The following is a 25,458-nucleotide window of genomic DNA, read 5'->3' as shown; positions in this document are numbered from 1 at the left end:
AAAGATTAAGATACAAAGACAGCGATTTTTTTCTACTAAGAACCAAAAGCATCATGCCTAAGGCCTATAAAAATTTCAAAATCCACCCAAAAAAAAAGTAAGAAAAAAAATACTGGCTTTAAAACAGAAAAAGAAAATTGCAAAGTAGGGATTAATAAACGATATTATTATATATACAGAAGGTATTCTTTTGTTAGGGCTTCCCTGGTAGCTCAGCTCATAAAGACTCTACCTGCAATGCAGGAGATCCCAGTTTGATTCCTGGGTCAGAAAGATCTGCTGGAGAATGGATAGGCTACCCATTCCAGTATTCTTGGGCTTCCCTGGTAAAGACGCTTTCTGGTAAAGCCTCTGTGGTAAAGCTCAGCTGGTAAAGAATCCACTTGCAATGTAGGAGACCTGGGTTCGATCCCTGGGTTGGGAAGATACCCCGGAGAAGGAAATGGCTGCCCACTCCACTATTCTGGCCTGGAGAATTCCATGGACAGAGGAACCTGAAGGGATACAGTCCATGGGGTCGCAAAGAGTTGGACATGACTGAGTGACTTTCTTATACATCCTTTTGCTAACTATTCAACGACATTTAAATCTTATGATGCTTGTGTGCTGTGCTGTGCTTAGTTGTTCAGTCATGTCCGACTCTTTGTGACCCCATGGACTGTAGCCCGCCAGGCTCCTCTGTCCACAGGGATTCTCCAGGCAAGAATACTAGAGTGGGTTGCCATGCCCTCCTCCAGGGGATCTTCCCAACCCAGGGATCAAACCCAGGTCTCCTGCATTGTGAGCAGATTCTTTACCATCTGAGCCACCAGGGAAGCCCCTTATGATGATTATATATAAGCTAAAATGTACCATTACCCTTGTTAAAATAAATGTGATACGATATGGGCCTCTATAAAAAAAGAACTTAAGTTCTGCCAAAATGTTACCTTGGCCCTGGAAAGGAAGTACTTCTGTCTGATCAAGATATTTTGAAGCAGTGCTCATTAAACATGGCTTTCATCTGTCCAATAAGTAACATTTATTATATAATATACCTAAGGTACACTTAAGATATCAAAAGGTATTACAAAATTTCTACATCTGTCTATAGCCTCAATTGATAAAGGTCACTTGCTTCAGGCAAGTGCTTTGGCTGATTATAATACTTGAGATGTTAGCAGTATGGTTTCCTCTACTTTAGCCACTGGTTTATTCTTCACTGAATATATATATTTAGTTTCAACATGCTTTTTGGCTCAGACTCTGTAACAAATTATTCACTGCTAGGCCTCAGGGGCCACCCAGTTTGTGGTACTTTGCTACATCAGCCCAAGAAACTGTACATCATCCTCAGGTTGAAATTCCAAACTCCAGCTAGAATAAAATGGATACATCCTGGGTCAGGTGTCCTTCTCTGCTCTAATCAATCAATCAGGCTGGGGTTGGGGGAGGGGAGGATTATAACTCCTGCAGACTAAGTGTGCATTTGAGACAAAGGGAGATCTAAGCCTGCATCCTAGAAAACAGAGCAAAAGTAAAGTGCTGATGCTTTATTTGGGGGGCGCAAAACCAGGGTGGCAAGAGTGAGGAAAAGGTAGGACGACCACGTATCCTAGTTTGCTCTCATCCTGGATGGCACCTATCACCCTGGTGCGGTGTGAGAGAGATGAGCAGATGCACAAGTGGGTCTCCTTGGGAAGAGGCATGATGGTGCTTTCAGCTCCACAAATCCAGCACCATCCTTCTTTTTAAGAAAGACTATGTGATGCCAAGTGACCAAAGGGTTCATAAGGATAGAAATCAGGGCTCCAGGGCTATCGTTTTGCCTTTCATTTGGCTTAATAATGTCCATGTAATATCAGGCTTGGAAGCCATCTAGTTTGGGGTTCACTGACAAATTTTTTAAAGTAGCTTTTGTATTTTAATGCCCACTAAGTAAAATAACCAAGACATCAAATGTGCAAAATATAGTTTTAAAATAAATTTATCTTAAAAATTGAGTCAATCAATTAAGAAAAGGCTCAATAAATAATAGAACAGAGAACACTAGAGCAAAAATTGTGAGAGTGGTTCAGAAAAGAAGTTCATTCATGAATCCAATGTTTAATTCCACATACAACATGCAAGATATTGTGGTTCAGCTTGACCCTGAACAGCCCCAGTGACTGGTGTTTCCTGATAATACTTTTCCAGTGCTTGACCCAGGTCTTTCCTCTTCTTCCTCTGTTCTTTTGTTGTTTTGTTTGTTTGTTTTGTTTTGTTTTTCTACTAGTCCTGACTCTGTATTCTGTGGAATCATACAAGTTATTCTACTGTTTCTTCTTCATGGCTGTCCTTTGAATAGCTGAAGTCAATAATTGAATCTTCTTTTAATCTTCTTTTTCTATTGCCCTTTTTCATTAAGGATCCTTGTATTCTCTTCTTTATCATTTTTATGAATAAAGAGATAAAAGGCCCACGTTACAGAGCCTATGTTTCTCATAAAATACACTTGTGCAGGGTTCCAGGAGTGTTTCAACATTTCTATGTGCCTCAAATTTCTGAAATTCTTACATAAAAATTATGTGATCCCCTCTGTATCTTTGCAAGGTGAACAGGTAATATCAGTCCCATTTATGAAATTAGAAAACAGAAGGACAAAAATGTTAAGCAATTTAATTAGAAGACAAATAATAATAAATTTCTGAATTAAAAAAATGGAGCCTCCATATACTAGTATTTTTTTTTTCTGCTAATTCTGCTATTTTTATAGTCTCTGGTATCAGGAAATTCACAGCCCAAGATGTAAGATAATACAGACAGAGCCACAGAAAATGGAGAAAAAGGAAGGAGAAAACTGAAAGAGAAAAAAATACAGGATCTAGAGAGGGGTAGATGGGAAAACCAGAGGGACATGATGGTTATAAAAGAGATATGATATTATATTTGAATATTTTTAAGTAGATTGTTATTCTTCATATTGGCTCTTAAACTTGAGCTCCATGAAGTGAGAACCTACCGCTCAAGTAGATGCTAGGGGAACCTTTCAGAAAATAAAATATCTTCTGGAAAAAATCAATAGAGAACTTATTTTATTTTCTGAAGGCCCCCCTAGCTTCTACTTGAGCAGTAGGCTCTGACTTCATGGAAATTTGGGTTGTTATATGTAGAAACCAACACAATATTGTAAAGCAATTTTCCTCCAATTAAAACATAAATTAAAAAGAATAAAAATACAGGATTCAAATAAAAATAATAAAAAAAAAAATAAGATACAGTTGGCCCTTCATATTCATGATTCCATGCATTTAACCAACCACAAGCAGAATTTTGCCTGAATTTTGGTTGAATCTGCACATTAGGAATTTGCGAAAAGGGAAGGCTGACTGTACTACACCATCTTACAAAAAGGAACTTGAGCATCTGTAGATTTTGGTATCCATGGGGGTCCTGGCGCCAGTGTTCTTGGATACCAAAGGACGATCCTAAGTATATACCCCTAAGGAAGACAAGACTCATGATCTGCTCCAGGTTGGGTTTGTAGACTCTGCTAGGAGGAATTACAAGACTCAGTATAAAGTCGAACTCACAGCTAAGATTTATTACAATGAAAGGAATACAAAGCAAAGTCAACACAGGTAAGGGCACGTAAGACACAGTCTGAAGGAAACCAAATGCAAGCTCCCAAGCGGACCATCCTCGGGCAGTCACAAGGACATGCTCAATTCCTCCAGCAGAGGGTTGTGGCAGCACACTCGAAATCCTGTCCACCACAGAGGGTCACCAAAGACCCAATAACCAACACTTGCCTTGGAAGGTGGGCACACAGGCACCCACTGCCTGTCAGGTAACAAAATTCTAGAATCCCAGCAGGAAAGCAGGTGTTCAGCCTGAATGATACTGTTTGTCCAAACAGTTTAGGCACAGTGAGCCACTCTGGTCAGTTAAGGGGCCATTTAACATCCATGTAAGGATCTGTTTGCAATCACGTTCCCAGATGCCAGCCAAGGTCAATGCTGCAAGCAGAACTTTCTAAGGATGGCAATCTCAGGGGTGCCATGGCAACTCCTCTGCACACACAGGAAATGCTTCACCCAGCCAAAAGCTTTACTACAATCTCAGGTTGATTAGACCCTGGAACAGAATTTAGTTTTTACCTCTTGGAAAAAGAGAACCTGGACTGTTTTGATATATAAATACTAGTCATCAGAAATATTGGTTTCCCTGGTGGCTCAGTGGTAAAGAATTCACCTGCCAATGCAGGAACCCCAAAGGAGATGTAGATTTGATCCCTGGGTCAGGAAGATCTCCTGGAGAAAGACATAGCAACCCACTTCATTATTCTTGCCTGAGAAATCCGATGGACAGAGGAGTCTGGTGGGCTATAGTCCATGGGGTTGCAAAGAGTCAGTCATGACTGAAGCAGCTAAGTGCATATTGAGCACATCGAAAAGATATTAGGATGGCAGAGAGAGAAAAATGGGTAAGACCAAGGAACAAATCCCTACATCCGACTAAGGAATATATAATCTACAGTCTCATTGATGATCTCACTAAGGATTATTTCTCAATCCCACTTGAGGGTTCCTGCAACTGAGATATTTCTGCCCCTTAAATCTAACCTAGATCTTTCCTTCTTATTGAACTGGATCTTTCCATCTGGCTCAAGAAAGCCTTCCATTCCCCCTGGAGGCTCAGTTGATAAGTAGCATTACAGATCATCAGGGCCCACAATGATGTCTGTACCATACTGTCTGCTTACAAAGAAGGAAGCATTTGATCCTTGTACTGGAAGTGCTTAGTCACTCAGTCATGTCTGACTCTTTGCAACCCCATGTACGACAGCTCACCAGGCTCCTCTGTCCATGGGGATTCTCCAGGTAAGAATACTGGAGTGGGTTGCCATGTTCTCCTCCAGGGGATCTTCCCAAACCAGGGATTGAACCCAGGTCTCCCGCATTGCAGACAAATTCTTTACCATCTGAGCCACGAGGAAGCTCAAAGTGTAAGAGAATTGCTCATCAGACCCAGCAAGATATGAACTCATGACCCCTGATTTACAAGACCAGTGCTCTAGCCCCTGAGCTATAGGGCCTGTACTGAAGGAGAAGGCTTTAAATTTCCCTATATAAAACACAAAAGTAATCAGTGCAGAGACTTGAGGAAAGTTATGTCGGGAGATTTGGTTTCCTTCAGAGAAAACTTTCGTAACTAATTAACTGTGTCTTCTTGGCCAGTTAGACTCCCAAACCTCAGTTTTCTCATCTATAAAATGAGAGAATCAAGCTACAGGGCCTGCAAAGTCTCTTTGGACTCAAAAACTCTGATTTAATGGATCTCACATTACTGTCAAACATAATACCACTGGCCTGATTATAAAGTCACAATGTTCTCAACTCAAATGTCTTTCATCCCCAAATCAGGAGAGGGATGAGCAGTGAGCAAGGAGGGGAAGTTGGGAGAAGTGACTTCAAAAGAAAAAGTTGTTGGGATTAAAAGAGCATTTGAATTTAAAAAAAAAGAGTCTTCCAAATATTCTTCCTACTCAGAAATGTTTACTGGAATCATACAGAACTATTTCTTTATGCTCTAGCTGAACTTTCCCTGCTTGCTTTTCAATAATAAAGAGATCAGCCCATTAATTTTTTTAAAACAGGAAATGATAGGCAAAAGACTCCATAAACAGCTGAAATGTTAATCACACAAAGGCTCCCAAAGCAATTTCGTTCTGGATTCCTCATGGTTATGCATTACAACAGTAATTTTCATCAGAACAGTGGCCCTTCTGACAGGCTGCTGGGCAAATGATACCTATGGCAGCATGAATGCCTGTGCTGGCTTTTGAAGGGGCACCTGGGCAGAATGTTCCAGAAAAGCACTGGCATAGACAGTGGGGCTGGTGGGGCGGAGGCAACAGAGAGAGTAATTAATCCATTCGGAAGATACTAGGTAGTCTGCATATATTATTTATTTGAATTCAACAACAGGGGATATAATTATCATGCTCACTTCACAGATGATGGAAATGAAGTTCAGAGAAGGTAGGTAACTTTCCTACAGGCATACAATCACATCGTGGATTAGTTTTCCACTGCTGTGTTCTTGCTGCACAACAAATTACCACAACCCCAGCAGTGTAAACACCACAACTGTATTGTCTCACAGTTTCCACAGGTCAGGAGTCCAGGTGTAAGTTAGCTGCATTCTCCACTCAGATCTCACCAAGATGAAATCAAGGTGTGGGCCACGTGTGCAAAGTCACTTCAGTCATGTCCAACTCTGTGACCATATGGACTGTAACCCGCCAAGCTCCTCTGACCGTGGGACTTTCCAGGCAAGAATATTGAAGTGGGTCGCCATTTCCTACTTCAAGAGATCTTCCCAAGCCAGGGATTAAACCTATGTCTCTTATGTCTCCTGCACTGGCAGGCGAATTCTTTACCACTAAGGCTACCTGGGAAGCCCAATGTTATGTTCTGTTTACATTAGAAGTTAGAATTAGTAATGTAAATTAGAAATTAGAATTAGTCCCTGAGCCGTGTCTGACTCTTTGTGATCTCATGGACTGCAGCCCGCCAGGCCCCTCTGTCCATGGAAGTCTCCAGGCAAGATTACTGGAGTGTGTACCCATTCCCTTTTCTAGGGGATCTTCTCGACCCAGGGATCAAACCTGGGTCTCCAGCATTGCAGGCAGGTTCTTTACCATCTGAGTCACCAGGGAAGCTATGATTCTAATCTGAGGTTTGGGGTCTTCGTCCAGGCTCACTGGTTATTGGAAGAGTTCATTTCCACTAGAAGAGGTCACACACATCCTTACCATGTGATTTCAGTAGGCAGTTCACAACTTGGCTATTTGCTCCCAGGCCAGTCTGGCTTGTCCTGGATAATCTTCCATTTGATTAACTCATTAATCAAGTCAACTAACTGGTTAGTGACCTAATCACAGAGGTGGTACCCAATCCTAGCCACAGGTTGCACTCACACTCAGGTCGGGGGTGGGGAGATTATACAGCACAGCACATGGGCCACTGAGGGTCAGCTTAGAACTCTGCTTCCCATACAGAGCTGGCAAAAGACAAGACCTAGACCTTGGGATTGCTAGGTCTTCAGTTGTGGGAAAGGCAGGAAAGTGAATAAACACAAAATAAATGTGTTCAGGGATATGTATGCATAAATGTTAAGTTAGAGAGGAAGGAGCTATATCTGCCTAGGGAGGGTCCATAAAGTTCAATCTGACTTTAAAGAAGAGGCTGCTAGGTGGATAAGATGAAGGGCTGAGTGGGGAGTGTATTAGAGAAAGAGGAAGCATCTTCCCTAAATCTCTTCAGTGAATTTTCCATTGACTCTTCAGATTAATCTAAAGTCTTAAATATGACTTGCAAGTTTCCATGTGATCTAACTTCTCCTTCCTTTCCAGACACTGCCTCCTTTAGTATCTGCTACCTGGACTCACTATACATCTTTTATTTATTGATTTTTAAATGTTATTTTTATTTACTTTTTTTTGGGGGGGCCATGCTGTGTGGTATGTAGAATCTTAGTTCCCGGACCAGGATTTGAACCTGTGTCTCCTGCAGGAATATGATTCCCCCAAATTACAGTGGCTTAAAACAAAGGTTTATTTCATGTTCACAATGCATGATCATTATTGCTGTAAATACTGGTCATTCCAGACTTAGGCTGACAGAACATCCTCCATCTCCAATAAATCTGTGGCCATCATAACAGAGAAGAAACATGATAAATCTAAAATGTTCATCTTGGAAGTGACACGTTACTTCCATCTACATTACTACATACATGACATATGTATTCCATTAAAGAAAACAAGTTACATAGCCAGTCCTGAGTTCAACAGGGCAGAGACATATAAACCTCACACAAGAAGGGGTTCTTCAAGGAAATATTTGACAAAGAGGAATATAATCAAACCAGGCTGCAAGGCTCTCTTCCAACATTTGGGTTTTCACTTTTCATTTGTTAGCAATTAAACTTTACAATTCTGCCTTGGATTTGCAGTAAAGAATACAAGTCAAGGTTTTAGAGGAAAGAGAATCAGAATGCCTTGTATTTTGGAAACAAGAAAACTGGCTCAGAGAAGCTGGTGTCCTTCCCTAAGGCAATTCTGCATCTCATGAGAAGTGGGATGAAACCACACACCACTGGCCTCTGGACTGAGGATCATTCTTCTGTTGCTTTCATGATATAGGGTTAGTCGCTCAGTTGTCCGACTCTGCGACCTCAAGGACTGTAGCCTGCCAGGCTCCTCTGTCCATGGAATTCTTCAGGCAAGAATACTGGAGTGGGTAGCTATTCCCTTCTCTAGGGGATTTTCCTAACCTAGGGATCGAACCTGAGTCTCTTGTATCTCCTGCATTGGCAGACAGATTCTTTACCATCTGAGCCACCAAGAAAGCCCTACATGAGATAACCAAACTCCTCTCCATTGATACAAATCAGACCCAAGGCTTTGCACAGCATGGATGTGATCCCTGCCCTTGAACCTGATTCATGGTCCTCCTAGGGGAACCCCTGAGTCAGTGAGTTACAATAGGGCTTTTCTCAAATCAATTCTCCTTGCTCTGTTGAGAGAGGCTGTAATTATGCTCAGTTCTTTGGTTGTTTTATAGCTTGGTACTGACATAGTGAGAACATCTCCAATAAAAATGTCTATGTGGCTTTGTTTCCTTTTGTATAAATTCATTGTCTAGAATCCAGCAGCCCATGTCTTGGTGATTTATCAGAATTAGTCCATTTAGGAAGGATTGCCTTGCTCAACTGAAGTCTGTACTCTTTGTTTTACCCAAACATTGGTATTGTCATTCCGCTTAAATTAAGCTCCCATGTATATTTCAAAGCTTTAAAAAAAAACAAAAACAAAAAACAAACCCTTTTCTGGTTCTTAGTCAAATCAACTCAAAAGCCTCTCTATTCTAATCTTTTTATACTTCTTGCTTGTGTAATGAACACTTTTTCTTCATCATCGTTTTCTTTTCCACTGACATGCCATATAATGACTACCTAATCTGATGGCTACCTTCACTTATCAATTGGTCAAATCTCAGAGATGGCAGAAAATGTAATGAAACAAAGAACTATTTTTGAAAAATAAAGTGTGGTTTATTTTAAAAAATTTTAATATGAGCTCCTTAGTATATCATGGGTCGTATGTCCTTCATATTTTCTATGTAAAAACAAGCAGCATATACCATATGACCCTACATTCCCAGTCCTGGACATATACCCTGAGAAAACACTGTCCAAAAGATTACAGGCACACCACGTTCATTGCAGCACAGTTTACAATAGCCAAGACATGGAAGCAACCTAAATGTCCATCAATGGAGAAATGGATAAAGAAGATGTGGTACTTATATACAATGTAATATTACTCAGCCATTAAAAAGAAAGAAAGAATGCCACTGTGCAGCAACATGGATGAATCTAGAGAGTGTCATATTGAGTGAAATAAGTCAGACAGAGAAAGAGAAGTATCATATGACATTCCACATATGTGGAATATAAAATGAAATGATACAAATGAACTTAAACTTACAAAACAGAAACAAACTCACAGAGAAGGAACTTACGGTTGCTGGGGGTGGGCGGTGGGAAGGATGAGGGGAAGGGATAGTTAGGGAGCTTGGAATCAACATGTACACACTACTGTATTTAAAATGGATAACCAACAAGGGTCCACTGTACAGCACAGGGAACTCTGCTCAACGTTACGTGGCAGCCTGGATGGGAGAGGAGTTTGGGGGAGAATAGATACAAATATATGTATGGCTGAGTTCTGTTGCTGTTCACCAGAAACAATCATAATCTTGTTAATCAGATATACTCCAATATAAAATAAAAAGTTTAATTAAAAAATTGGAAAGAACAAACTATATGATGTTTAAACCAATGAATAAAGAAAACATGGAGCATATACTCCAACATTTTCAAATCCCTCAGAAAAAAAAATATCTATCTGAATATTCTTTTATCAATTGTTCACTCTCTGAGTTTTGAGTCTTTTTTTTTTTTTTTTTACTATTTCTTATTTTCTATTTTTGACATATTTTATGTTGCATTTTTTTCTTCTACTATGTTCATGGTATTGAACTGAAAGGTAGTTTAGTGCTAAAAACTGGGCATATAGTAGACATGCAAAGGAATTTGAGACTAGACAGATTGGGCTTTTTTAAGAAATGAAATAAACATTCGCTGTCTGCAGAGAGGTTAGAATCTAGATTTTTTTTAATATATATATTTTGGCTGCATCATGTGGCATGTGGGATCTTAGTTCCCCAAGGGATCAAACCTGTACCCCCTTGCATTGGAAGCAAAGAGTCTTAACTGCTGAACTGCCAGGGAAGTCACTAAAATCTAGATTGTTAAAAAATGGCCCCTGAAACAAAAGAGATCATAGCAAAAATCAACAAAACCAAAAGCTGGTTTTTTGAAAGGATAAATAAAATTGACAAACCATTAGCCAGACTCATCAAGAAACAAAGGGAGAAAAATCAAATCAATAAAATTAGAAATGAAAATGGAGAGATCACAACAGACAACACAGAAATACAAAGGATCATAAGAGAGTACTGTCAACAATTATATGCCAATAAAATGGACAATGTGGAAGAAATGGACAAATTCTTAGAAAAGTACAACTTTCCAAAACTCGATCAGGAAGAAATAGAAAATCTTAACAGACCCATCACAAGCACGGAAATTGAAACTGTAATCAAAAATCTTCCAGTAAACAAAAGCCCAGATCCAGATGGCTTCATAGCTGAATTCTATCAAAAATTTAGAGAAGAGCTAACACCTATCCTGCTCAAACTCTTCCAGAAAATTGCAGAGGATGGTAAACTTCCAAACTCATTCTATGAGGCCACCATCACCCTAATACCAAAACCTGACAAAGATCCCACAAAAAAAGAAAACTACAGGCCAATATCACTGATGAACATAGATGCAAAAATCCTTAACAAAATTCTAGCAATCAGAATCCAACAACACATTAAAAAGATCATACACCATGACCAAACGGGCTTTATCCCAGGGATGCAAGGATTCTTCAATATCCGCAAATCAATCAATGTAATACACCACATTAACAAATTGAAAAATAAAAACCATATGATTATCTCATAGATGCAGAGAAAGCCTTTGACAAAATTCAACATCCATTTATGATCAAAACTCTCCAGAAAGCAGGAATAGAAGGAACATACCTCAACATAATCAAAGCTATATATGACAAACCCACAGCAAATATTATCCTCAATGGTGAAAAATTGAAAGCATTTCCTCTAAAGTCAGGAACAAGACAAGGGTGCCCACTTTCACCATTACTATTCAACATAGTTTTGGAAGTTTTGGCCACAGCAATCAGAGCAGAAAAAGAAATAAAAGGAATCCAAATTGGAAAAGAAGAAGTAAAGCTCTCACTGTTTGCAGATGACATGATCCTCTACATAGAAGACCCTAAAGACTCCACCAGAAAATTACTAGAACTAATCAATGACTATAGTAAAGTTGCAGGATATAAAATCAACACACAGAAATCACTTGCATTCCTATACACTAATAATGAGAAAACAGAAAGAGAAATTAAGGAAACAATTCCATTCACCATTGCAACGGAAAGAATAAAATACTTAGGAATATATCTACCTAAAGAAACTAAAGGCCTATATATAGAAAACTATAAAACACTGGTGAAAGAAATCAAAGAGGACACTAACAGATGGAGAAATATACCATGTTCATGGATTGGAAGAATCAATATAGTGAAAATGAGTATACTACCCAAAGCAATCTATAGATTCAATGCAATCCCTATCAAGCTACCAACAGCATTCTTCACAGAGCTAGAACAAATAATTTCACAGTTTGTATGGAAATACAAAAAACCTCGAATAGCCAAAGCGATCTTGAGAAAGAAGAATGGAACTGGAGGAATCAACCTACCTGACTTCAGGCTCTACTACAAAGCCACAGTTATCAAGACAGTATGGTACTGGCACAAAGACAGAAATATAGATCAATGGAACAAAATAGAAAGCCCAGAGATAAATCCACGCACATGTGGACACCTTATCTTTGACAAAGGAGGCAAGAATATACAATGGATTAAAGACAATCTCTTTAACAAGTGGTGCTGGGAAATCTGGTCAACCACTTGTAAAAGAATGAAACTAGAACACTTTCTAACACCATACACAAAAATAAACTCAAAATGGATTAAAGATCTCAACGTAAGACCAGAAACTATAAAACTCCTAGAGGAGAACATAGGCAAAACACTCTCTGACATACATCACAGCAGGATCCTCTATGACCCACCTCCCAGAATACTGGAAATAAAAGCAAAAATAAACAAATGGGGCCTAATTAACCTTAAAAGCTTCTGCACATCAAAGGAAACTATTAGCAAGGTGAAAAGACAGCCCTCAGAATGGGAGAAGATAATAGCAAATGAAGCAACTGACAAACAACTAATCTCGAGAATATACAAGCAACTCCTACAGCTCAACTCCAGAAAAATAAATGACCCAATCCAAAAATGGGCCAAAGAACTAAATAGACATTTCTCCAAAGAAGACATACAGATGGCTAACAAACATATGAAAAGATGCTCAACATCACTCATTATCAGAGAAATGCAAATCAAAACCACTATGAGGTACCATTTCACACCAGTCAGAATGGCTGCGATCCAAAAGTCTACAAGTAATAAATGCTGGAGAGGGTGTGGAGAAAAGGGAACCCTCTTACACTGTTGGTGGGAATGCAAACTAGTACAGCCACTATGGAGAACAGTGTGGAGATTCCTTAAAAAACTGGAAATAGAACTGCCTTATGATCCAGCAATCCCACTGCTGGGCATACACACTGAGGAAACCAGAAGGGAAAGAGACACGTGTACCCCAATGTTCATCGCAGCACTGTTTATAATAGCCAGGACATGGAAGCAACCTAGATGTCCATCAGCAGATGAATGGATAAGGAAGCTGTGGTACATATACACAATGGAGTATTACTCAGCCATTAAAAAGAATACATTTGAATCCGTTCTAATGAGGTGGATGAAACTGAAGCCTGTTATACAGAGTGAAGTAAGCCAGAAAGAAAAACACCAATACAGTATACTAACACATATATATGGAATTTAGCAAGATGGTAACAATAACCCTGTGTATGAGACAGCAAAAGAGACACTGATGTATAGAACAGTCTTATGGACTCTGAGAGAGAGGGAGACGGTGGGAAGATTTGGGAGAATGGTGTTGAAACATGTAAAATATCATGTATGAAACGAGTTGCCAGGTCAGGTTCGATGCACGATACTGAATGCTTGGGGCTGGTGCACTGGGACGACCCAGAGGGATGGAATGGGGAGGGAGGAGGGAGGAGGGTTCAGGATGGGGAACACATATATACCTGTGGCGGATTCATTTTGATATTTGGCAAAACTAATACAATTATGTAAAGTTTAAAAATAAAATAAAATTAAAAAAAATGGCCCCTGACACTTTTAAGATTTGGAGTCTAAAAGCTTGTCTGGGGGTCCCCCATGCTTCAGCTGAATTTGGACTGCCCTCTGCTCATTTGCTGACACCAGTCCACAGTGCATAGCTTATCTTTGAACAGCCTGAGGACCAGAAATTTAAATTCACCTTCCAGTGATCTGTTCTACAATTTATATCCACATACACACATATATAACACAGGTATAGTATTTCCCCGAGGGTTCTCCAGCATAAATAAACTAAATGATATCATATCAGACAAGGGAAATTCTTCAAAGAAAGCCAACATGGCACAGAGAATCCAAACATGGAGAGCACATTTGAACAAACAGGCAGACCGTGTGCTAAAGAGCTGCTTCCCTATAGCACCAGAGTTTTGAAAAGTTGAAAAGTTTGGTTATTGGAATGGGACTGTTCCTAGAAGACATTATCGATTAGTGGACAGATGACTGGGCTAGGACAAGGATGCTATAGTCATGCTCTAGAGGTCTAGGAACTTAACCTGTTCCATGGCTTACTTTCCATAGCTCAGCTTGATGGCACTTCTGTCCTGGCCATGAGAACTATACAGTGACCCTTTTTCTTTTGCTTACAAACAGCTGACATGATATTAAATCTACTGCTAAACACCATAATTTTAAGCCACAATACCTTTTGTATATTAATAATTTTCCTATATCAAAAACAGCACTGTAGAAGTACAGGAATAGAAGAACAGTATAAAGAAGTTGTGTGTAATCCTAACATGCAGATGTAAAACTTCTAAAATGTTTGCTATATTTTCTTCTAACCTTTTCTTCTAGGATGACTTCATCTATAACCACACCCCCAAACCCAAACACAAAACCCCCACTTCCCCAACACACACATATGGAGGAAGGGATCCTCCATCACTTATTAGAAAATGACTTAATCTTTTTACTCCTTAGTTTTCTTACCTGTAAAATTCAGGTAAAACTAATGCCTGTTTCACATGACTAGTGTAAAGATTAAATGAGTGAGTTATAGAATATGCTTAGAATCTTATCTTCCACATCAGTTCAGTTCAGTTTAGTTGCTCAGTCATGTCCGACTCTTTGAGACCCCATGAACCACAGCACATCAGGCCTCCCTGTCCATCACCAACTCCCGGAGTTTACCCAAACTCATGTCCATTGAGTCAGTGATGCCATCCTCTGTCGGCCCCTTCTCCTCCTGCCCTCAATCTTTGCCAGCATCAGGGTCATTTCAAATGAGTCAGCTCTTTGCATCAGGTGGCCAAAGTATTGGAGGTTCAACTTCAACATCAGTCCTTCCAATGAACACCCAGGACTGATCTCCTTTAGAATTGATGGGTTGGATCTCCTTGCAGTCCAAGGGACTCTCAAGAGTCTTCTCCAACACCACAGTTCAAAAGCATCAATTCTTCAACGCTCAGCTTTCTTTCTAGTCCAACTCTCACATCCATATATGACCACTGGAAAAACCATAGCCTTGACTAGACCTTTGTTGACAAAGTAATGTCTCTGCTTTTTAATATGCTGTCTAGGTTGGTCATAACTTTCCTTCCAAGGAGTAAGCATCTTTTAATTTCATGGCTGCAATCACCACCTGTAGTGATTTTGGAGCCCCCCCAAAAATAAAGTCAGCCACTGTTTCCACACATAATGATACTCAATAAATGTTGACTAGTATTATCTTACTGTATATTCAGTTTTGTTTCCTTTTTGTAAAAAAAACTTTATAAAGTACATGCAAACTGTCTCTCCACCTTCATAACCCCAGGCTAAGTTACTGCCATCTCTCTTCATAATCACTGAAATACTTATCTAATTGATGTCCTTAGTACAACCTATAGTCTAGTCTCCATAGAGTAGATAGGGCCATTTTTTACAAACATAAATCAGACCATAGAGCTCTTCTACTCAAAATCCTCTGATGATTTTCAATCACACATACAACAAAATATAAATTTCTTATTATATTTATTTTAAGAGACTGGATTTCAACTCCTGTCATGCATCCTGCATCCAGATCAAAGGAGGGTGGTAAAGAACCTGCTTCCCAATGCAGGAGATCCAAGAGATGCCAATTCAATCCCTGGGTCGGGAGATCCCCTAGAGGAGGAAATGGCAACCTACTCCAGTATTCTTGCTTGGAAAATCCCATGGATAGAGGAGCCTGGTGGGCTATAGTCCATAGGGTCGCAAAGAGTTGGACAGGACGGAAGCAACTTAGCATGCAATCCAGAGTGTAACCACTAGAGATGCCCTCAAGGCCCCAGGAACTCTTTATCTTCCTGCTCCAAAACTGTAAGTTCAAAGCTCTCAGTTTCATGGTTGCAAGACACTACTCAATGTCCAGGATCTTCGCCATGTTCCAGAGAGATAGAGAAGAGAGAGGTGAAAGGGCAGAAGTCAAAGTGCAAGGAGATAAGTTGTAGAGTCTGTCCCTTTTGCAAGTCTTCACAAAAGCCTGTTCCTACACACTGATTTCATGGTATGTCTTTATCAGTCAGTCAGTCAGTTCAGTCGCTCAGTCATGTCCGACTCTTTGCTACCCCATGAATCGCAGCACGCCAGGCCTCCCTGTCCATCACCAACTCCCAGAGTTCACTCAGACTCAAGTCCATCAAGTCAGTGATACCATCCAGCTATCTCAGCCTCTGTCATCCCCTTCTCTTTCTGCACCCAATCCCTCCCAGCATCAGAGTCTTTTCCAATGAGTCAACACTTTGCATGAGGTGGCCAAAGTACTGGAGTTTCAGCTTTAGCATCATTCCTTCCAAAGAAATCCCAGGGCTGATCTCCTTCAGAATGGACTGGTTGGATCTCCTTGCAGTCCAAGGGACTCTCGAGAGTCTTGTCCAACACCACAGTTCAAAAGCATCAATTCTTTGGCGCTCAGCCTTCTTCACAGTCCAACTCTCATGTCCATACATGACCACTGGAAAAACCATAGCCTGGACTAGATGGACCTTTGTTGGCAAAGTAATGTCTCTGCTTTTCAATATGCTATCTAGGTTGGTCATTACAGTTGCACAATCTCCCTAACCCCCACAGCAGCTTCAAGAAACCCCAGGACAGCCAGTATTTTAATGATTCACACAGGTGCTCCACACTAAACTGGTGGCCAGCTGAGAATTAATCCATTTTGTGCAACAATCACACAAACACAAAGAGATTGCTTTCAAGGGAAATATGGCATATAAAAAAAATTAAAACAAACAGGGCTTCCCTGGTGGCTCAGTGGTAAAGGATCTGCCTGTGAATGCTGGAGACACGGGTTTGATCCTTGGTCCAGAAAGGTCCCACATGCCGTGGAGCAACTAAGCCTGTGCGCCACACCTATTGAGCCTGCGCTCTAGAGCCTGGGGACTGCAACTACTGAGCCCATGTGATGCAACTACTGAGGCCCACATACCCTAGAACTCAGGCTCCACAACAAGAGAAGCCACCGCAATGAGAAGCCCACACACTGCAACTAGAGAGCCTGTGCACTGCCCACTCATAACAACCAAAGAAAAGCCTACATGGCAACAACGGCCCAGAACAGTCAAAAATAAATAAATAAACAGAACATAGGGACATTTTTTATCTGTTTTCCCCCATTCTCCCCTTATTAACACCATAACTTAAAAGTGGAAAACAGGAAAGAGTTAACAAATAAAACCAGAAAGGCTCAAGTTCAGTTCCAAAGTTCTAGACACACCTTTGATACCAGCCAGACGAGCCTTTGAAGTGCAAAACAAGATCGGATCCCAAAGGGAATTCTGACACACAAGTCCTGACCTGAGAATTAATCAGAGAAGCCACTGGGTGTGAACAGACCAGGAGGAGTTGGAGGGTGTGGTATGAATACGCTGCTTGGTCTGGTGGTCCTCACCACAACAGAGAAAAATGATCCACTTAGGGGTCAAGTAAGAAGTGTCAGGTCCCTCAGGGCAGAGCCTGACAATAACCATCACTCAACATAGACAGGAAGCTCACTGCAAATAATTCAATACAGAAAGCTTATAAATAATTAATCTCAGCATCTTGCCATATTTTCCTGCTTTCTACCCTGAACCTTGCAACTCAAAGTGTGTTTTGTATCCTAGCAGCATTCACCTCACCTGGGGGTTGGTTAGAAATGCTAATCTCAAGCAGCTCCAGACCTATGGAATCAGAATCTACATTTTAACAGCATCACCATGTGATTCTTGTGCTCAGTCCCTCAGTCATGTCTGACTTTTATGCGACCCCATGGACTGTGGCCCATCAGGCTCCTCTGTCCATGGGATTTTCTAGGCAAGAATATTGGAGCTGGTTGCCATTTCCTCTTCCAGGGGATCTTTCCAATCCAGGGATCAAATCTGCATATCTGTGGCTCCTACATTGGCAGGCAGATTCTTTACCGCTGTGCCACCTGGGAAGCCCACACACGACACTTGATATTAAAAGCCCTGAAATCTAAGTTGCATAAAAGCAGAGCCTTTGTGGGTTTTGTTTGATGTTATATTTCCAGTGGGGCAAATGATGCCCGGTGTTACCTGGAGGGGCTCAATAAACATTTGTTTTGTGAATGATTCCAGGAGTGAAAGTGCAGCAGGAAGGGGGACCCTTCCAGGTCTGAGAGTAGGCGCTTGCCTAACACTTGTAAATGAATTGCCCAAAGAGACACATGCTGACAAAGCAAGAGACTTTATTGGGAAAGGGAGTCTGGGCAGAGAACAGCAGGATAAGGGAACCCAGGAGAACTGCTCTGCCAAGTGGCTTGACATTTTGGGTTTTATGATAATTGGGTTACTTTCCAGTTTGTCTTTGGTCAAGCATTCTGACCCAGGGTCCTTCCTGGTGGCAAACACATCATTTAGTCAAGATGGATTCCAGTGAGAAGGATTCTGGGAGGTTGGCAGGACATATGGACTGGCATCTCCTCTCTTTTGACCTTTCCTGATTTTTTCTGGTTGGTGGTAGCTTGTTAGTTCCACATTCCTTACCAAGACCTCCTGTTGCCTGGCCAGGGTGGGTGATTTCGGTCAGCAGTTCCCCTAACAAATGCACTAGAGCTTGCATGCTGAAGACGAATTTGAAAAGATGAGAGCTACTCATGTATCATTCTCTGTATTTTACACATACAGGCACACAAACACATTTAATCAAAGAATATATTGTTAGTTCATACCTCAGATGCATTAATACAATCTAAATAGTGCTACAAGATGAACTCCTGTCTTGGCCATCATGAAAGACTAAACCCATGGAAGAGGTGAAGATAAGAGAGTGAGGTGATCCTGGAGAAGTTACTCCCACAACCCAGAAGATGATGTAGGTTTGTGGTTCACCCTGGCCTGTCCAAGAGCCATGCTCCTCCTTGGGAATGAATGCACACAGCTCAGAGGGGTATGACCAGGATCCGGGTTCTCTACATGGATGCCACAGAGCTCTGAAGAGATGCCTATTCCAGATTTGGCACTTATGCGACATTGCTAACTTATGCTAAAGTTCACTCATATCAGGTAATGTTCATTCCACCCTGACCTTGCTGGCCTGAAGACGTTTTAGAGCACTGCAGGAACCCCCCAGATCGATAAAAACCCTGGTCAGGGTGTCTGTGATGACAGAATTAACTTGCCTCCAGTGCTGGGATATAAAGACTGGGTCAGATTTCACTCCACTTAAAAAAATTAAGTGTGACATTCCCTTTTTAATCATTTCTTTTAAATTTATTTGAAAAATTTTCAAATATACACAGCAAGTGAAAAGTATAATGAGCCTTCATTATCCATCATCCAGCCCCCCAAATTATCAATATGCTGCCAAACTTGTTCTGTCTATACCTCCCACTTGCAACTCTGTGGTTATTTTTATTTGATAGTTTTATTGAGGTATAAGATTCACAGAATCCAACCATTGTGAGAGTACAAGTCAACGATTTTTAGTAAATTTATACAGATGTACAGACATCACCACAATCTGGTTTTCAAAAATTTTCATCACCCCAACAGGTCCGCATAGGCCGCCCCTCCTTCCCACTCCCATGCCTGTTTATAGTCAGTTCCTGCTCCCAATCTAAGCTCCAGGCAACCACTGATCTGCTTTCTATCTCTGTAGATTTGCCTTCTGGATATTTCATATCAAGAGAATTACATAGTATTTAATCTTCTTCCACTTGGCAGAAGATTTTTGAGGCTCATCCGTGTTGTAGCATATATAAGCACTTCAATTATTTTTATTACTGCAGAGTATTCCAGAATATGGACAGACCACAGTCTATTTATGCATTCACAAATTGATGGATATTTGAATGTAGGTTGGGGCTTTTGTGCTATAAAAATGCTATGAACATTTAGAAGGCTATAAAAATGTTATGAACACAAGAAGAAGGCTTTTTGTGTACATATTTTGATTTTTCTTGAGTAGATACATAGGTGTGGAATTGTTGGGCCATATGGTAGTGTTGTAAAATACTAAAAAACTGTGTACCAAAGCAGTTGTATCATTTTATATCTCTACCAGCAATGTGCAAGAGTTCCAGCTTCTCCACATCCTCCCCAACACTTGTTTTGTCTTCATTTTATTATAGTCATTCTACTGCATAGGAAGTGGGATTTCACAGTGGTTTTAATTTCTATCTCCCTAAAGACCAATGACGTGCAGCATCTTTTCATGTACTTGGTGGTTTAGTCACTAAGTCATGTCTGACTCTTATGAACCCATGGTCTGTGACTCACTAGGCTCCTCTGTCCATGGAATTCTCCAGGCAAGAACATTGGAGTGGGCTGCCATTTCCTTCTCCAGGGGATCTTCTCAACCCAGGAATCGAACCCAGGTCTCTTGCATTGCAGGCAGATTCTCTACAAACTGAGCTACAAGGGTAGGACTGATGCTGAAGCTGAAACTCCAATAATTTGGCCACCTGATGCAAAGAACTCATTAGAAAAGACCCTGATGCTGGAAAAGATTGAAGGCAAGAGAAGGAGATGACAGAGGATGAGACGGTTGGATGGCATCACCAACTCAATGGAGATGAGTTTGAGTAAACTTCGGGAGTTGGTGATGGATAGGGAGGCCTGGCGTGCTGTAGTCCATGGGGTTGCAAAGAGCAGGACACGACTGAATGACTGACATAAATCCCTTCTGAGATATATGCTCTGTGAACTTTTTCTCAATCCAATCAATAGTTGTCCCTCTATTTGATTAATGATGTTTTTCAAAGCACTCTGATTCTGGATGGTTATGACATCTGCTTACTCAGGATGTATAGAGACTTCACTTAGCTACATTTAATTCATTTGGCCATAACATATGATGCAGAGCCAATTTTAACTGAAAGTTTTTAATCTTTTCACAGCATAAAAGTCTGCATCTGGAGAAAACCAAGGCTGGCCAATCTTCTACCTAAAGGGGTGACCCAGGAAAGTTGGGGCACAGGGCTTCTCATGAGCGCAGAACAGAGGGTTCAGCGAGGACACCTGCTGGGACTTGGTTAGTGACTGTCAAAAATTAACATCTTCCAATTCACGAATATAGAATGTCTCTCCATTTATTTAGGTCTTTTTAATTCCTGTTACCAATATTATGTCATTTCCAGTGTTAACAAGTCTTATACTTCTTGTGTTAAATCTATTCCTAAGCATTTTATTCTTTTGGTTGTGATTGTGAATGGAATGGTTTTCTGAATTTCATTTTCAGATAGCTCATTGCCAGTATATAAAATTACAATTGATTTTTGTAAATCGATCTTGTATCCTGTGACCTCGATGAACTCATTTATCATTTCCAGTCACTTTTTCTGGTAGTTCCTTTAGAATTTTCTGTATACAGGTGTGACACTTTTTGCACACACAATTTCTGTGGAATAAGATTCACAGGAGCCTGCTTCTAAATTGAACGAATTAGAATTCATTCGAGATTATTCCTATTATAGTGCTGCACACGCCTGAAGAGCAGAGTGGAAGAGGGATTGGCAGCCCATCTTACCTCTTCTAAGGCTGTATGAGACAGCTCTTTGGTTAAGGGTTTTGTCAAAATATGCCTATAAGAATGTGTCTGGGCAAGGAGGAGGGATTCTTGAGAACTGCTGCCTTCAGAAGATGGCTTGGCCTGAGATATGTCCTTAAGGAAGATTCTAGGGAGACAGAAGAAATTAAGAGTAGAGGCAGCCTGGGAAAAACAAACCCGAAGCAACGCACTTTCATGCCCCCATGTGAAAAGCATAAAAGTGTAAGAAGAGGCATCTTCCATACTTCACAGAGGATACAGATTATGGTACCAAGTCAGTATGTTGAGTTCTGAAAGAGGACAATTCAAAGAACTAGATAAAGGCTAGGAAAGAAGGGAAGGTTTCACAACGCCTAAATTGTTGCTATAAAAGTTGCAAGCTCCTTAGGGTATAATAGACTTGAATCCTGACCTATCACTGAGTCCCTGAGTGTAAAGCACTTAGTTCAGAGTTTGTTTAAGAGTAAGTGTTCAATTGCCTGGAAAATTCCACAGAGAGAGAAAAAGTGGTGGGTTACAGTTCACGGGGTCACAAAGAGTTGGACACGACTGAACAACTGAGCACACACACATACACACACAAATGTTGAATCCATGGCAGCTGTCTACATTATTACTATTACAACTAAAATTAGAGGTATTCTTCAGTTCTCTACAACTAGCATTTCTCATGCTAAAGGCAGCTCTCTGCTCAATTTGTTGTGCATTTGAGGGACAATATTGTGGGACTCCAGAAGTAGATTAAAGCTGTTCCGGATAGAGACTGACTTCAGAGAAGGTGGTAAGGAAGATGACAAAGAAAAAGTTTACACTAAGCATGCATAGCAATCAAGACTACAAAGTGCTTTTCGCATGTCCATTACAGCATTATTCACAACAGCCAAGGTAGGGAGATAAACAACCTAAGTGTCCATCAACAGATAAATGAATAAAGAAGATATGGTTTCTCTGTCTAAAATATATAAACTATATATAATTATATATATTATATAATAATATTCGGAGAAGGCAATGGCACCCCACTCCAGTACTCTTGCCTGGAAAATCCCATGGACTGAGGAGCCTGGTGGGCTACAGTCCATGGGGTCGCGAAGAGTCAGACACGACTGAGCAACTTCACTTTCACTTTTCACTTTCATGCATTGGAGAAGGAAATGGCAACCCACTCCAGTGTTCTTGCCTGGAGAATCCCAGGGACGGGGGAGCCTGGTGGGCTTGCTGTCTATGGGGTCACACAGAGTCGGACACGACTGACGCGACTTAGCAGCAGCTATAATAATATTATAATATAATAAATTACATATATATATATATATATAGTACCAGTCAGTTTCCTAAAGGAAATCAATCCTGAATATTCACTGGAAGGACTGATGCTGAAGCTCCAATACTTTGGCCACCTGACGTGAAGAGCTGACTCATTGGAAAGGGCCCTGATGCTGGGAAAGGTTGAGGGCAAGAGGAGAAAGGGGCAACAGAGGATAAGATGGTTGGATGGTATCACTGACTCAATGGACATGAGTTTGAGCAAACTCCAGGAGACAGGGAAGGACAGGGAAGTCTAGGGTGCTGCAGTTCATGGGGTTGCAAAGAGTCAGACACAACTTAGAGATTGAATGACAATGAATGACAATACAATAAATTATATATATATAATTTATATATTAATATACATATAAATTATAGAAAGGAAATACTGCCATTTACAACAACATGGATAGACCTTGAGGGCATTATTCTAAATGAAATAAGTCAGAGAAAAAATAAATACTGTGTGATATCACTTATATATAGAATCTAAAAATGCCAAACTCATAGAAACAGAGAGTAGATAGATCCATGTGATTACCAGGGGCTGAGGGCTGGGAACAATTGGGGAAATGTTGGTCAAAGGGGATAAACTTCCAGTTATAGGACAAATGAGTTTGGGGAATTCAATGCATAACATGGAGATTACAGTTAATAATTCTGTATTACATACTTAAAAGGTGCTAAGAGTGTAGATCTTAAATGTTCTCACCACAAAAACAGAACGGTAATTATGTGATGAAGGTGTTAGCTAACAGGATGGTGGTAATCATTTTGCAAAAGATGGGTGTATCAAATCAACAGGTTGCATGCCTTAAACTTACACAATGTGATATACCAATTATATGTCAGTAAAGCTGGGGGGAAAGAAGACTACCAAGTGCTTGTAAAGAGACTAATGAATGAAGCTGAAATGGCTGCATCTGTACATGTGTGTTTATATTCAGAATATGTATTTCAAGCTTATCCGTACTCATACTTAATTATATCTTTAATTTCTAAACTGCCAGATTAAGAAACAAGCTCCTTTCTCATTGTATTCTAAAACCTAACTCTGTGATTGTCAAAAAGGAGGCTATTGTGTAGCCAGAGAATGCAGCCTGAGGGCAGTTTCAAAACAGAACTCTCCCCTCTCCTCCACTGCCCTCCCTCCCGGTTCCTCCTCTCCTTACTTCTGCTCTAGTTCAGGGCTGAGTCATCTTCCCCGGAGGTGATGGTGTCACTGATTTGGGAAATGGGGCTCTTTGAGCTACATTTACTTTATTTGGCTACAAAATACAACCCAGAAACCGAGGTCTAATTGGCTGGCAGATTTTTGGACCCTACACAGCACAAGAATCTACGTTTGGGGAAATCACCTCTGTCCTGCCCAGGTCCTGTGCTCCAGGTAGCCAGAAGTCAGAGCCTATTTGATAGGATGGTCCAGGGCAGGGCTCTCAGAAGTGGCCTGAATGTGTTTCGTTAGCAAAAATGCTCAGGTGGCCAGCACCTTTGGCAGAAGTAGGTGGTGTTGGGGCTCCTTGATAATAAGGCATCTTTATCTGGCTCATTTTCTCTCTCATGAGCAGACAGACAATCCCGCAGCCACAGAGAGACACACATTGCTGAAAGAAGCAGGGAGCAGGCACACTGATTTTATCTTTGTGTGATTCATGGCAAGAAATGGCTGCAACCTCAGCACTGAATGGAATGAACATTCTAGACGTAACTTCATTTCCTGCTTAATGGGAAGTGAAACCATTTTACTTCTCTGAGCCTCCATTTTTGCTTCTTTATTCCAGAGAGCAATAATTCCTACCTTCAGGGTGGCATCAAGGATAGAAAAAGAACATACTCTAGAATGTTCTCTGTGAGATCCAACGCACTACACAAAAATGAACGAAAAAAATTACAAGCTGTCTCCCTGGTGCTATGTCTAAACTTGCCCCAGATACTAATATATTTAAGTGGCTAAAAGCAGGGCCAGTTTTCTCACTGATATTCTTTTAACAAAGGTAATTTAAATTATAAGAACACACAATATTATTTTCACATAATTTTATAATGCTATTTTCATTTGAACAAAAAGAGTACAGTCATAAACTTCTTTTCTTTTTTCCTGAGTGGGTCCCTGTACAAAAATACATTGTTTATCATGACTCTAATTGGCTCCCTTGTTTCGGTCTGACACTCTTGCAGATCCATCCTTCACACCACTGCCAGCCTGCTCTGGCTCAAAGACAAATCTGAGTTTGACTCCTTTTTTCCCCTGAAGGCCCATATCCAATCAGTCAAGTCTTATGGATTCTGCCTCCTTAAAATCTCTCAAATCCATCCATTTCTCCCCATCACACCTGACATGCCTCTATTTTAAGTCACTCATTTTTTACCAGAAATTAATGAATTAGCCACCTACACGGCCATTCATAGGGCCCCCGTGTTGCTCTTTTATCTGGATTCCTTTCTCCACCCTGCAGCTAGAATGATCTTCCCATGGTGCACATTTCATCATATAACTCCCTGCTGGAAACCGTGATTTTCAGGAATAATCAGGGTAAAATCCCCAACTGCGGGACCTGGCCTCCCTGCTCCTTCAGGTCCAACCTTGAGGTCCAAGCCCTTGCTTGGCTCCTTTGCCTCCCTGTGCACCACTCCCTCTAATTCACTCTCCACTCCAGCCTTTCCTAACGATGTGAGGCCCCCTCATGCCATGTTCTCAC

The 25,458-nt window shown here is 40.7% G+C and overlaps 1 long non-coding RNA gene across 8 annotated transcripts in view; it reads right to left on the bottom strand.

The window, feature by feature from the left end:
• LOC102413604 overlaps positions 1–25,458 on the bottom strand; it is a 347,952-nt gene that overhangs the window by 302,467 nt on the left and 20,027 nt on the right. Inside the window, exon 2 of one of the 8 annotated variants that reach the window (XR_006544734.2) lies at positions 17,178–17,257. The exons of the other annotated variants lie outside the window; for them this stretch is intronic. This is a non-coding gene — a long non-coding RNA (uncharacterized LOC102413604). The remainder of the gene's footprint in view (positions 1–17,177; positions 17,258–25,458) is intronic. 8 annotated transcript variants of the gene reach the window in all.

Source organism: Bubalus bubalis, chromosome 15 (genome assembly GCF_019923935.1).
Source record: "Bubalus bubalis isolate 160015118507 breed Murrah chromosome 15, NDDB_SH_1, whole genome shotgun sequence".
Lineage (NCBI taxonomy): Eukaryota > Metazoa > Chordata > Mammalia > Artiodactyla > Bovidae > Bubalus > Bubalus bubalis.
The sequence above is the reverse complement of the archived record's forward strand: the minus strand, read 5'-3'. Positions and strand labels throughout refer to the sequence as shown.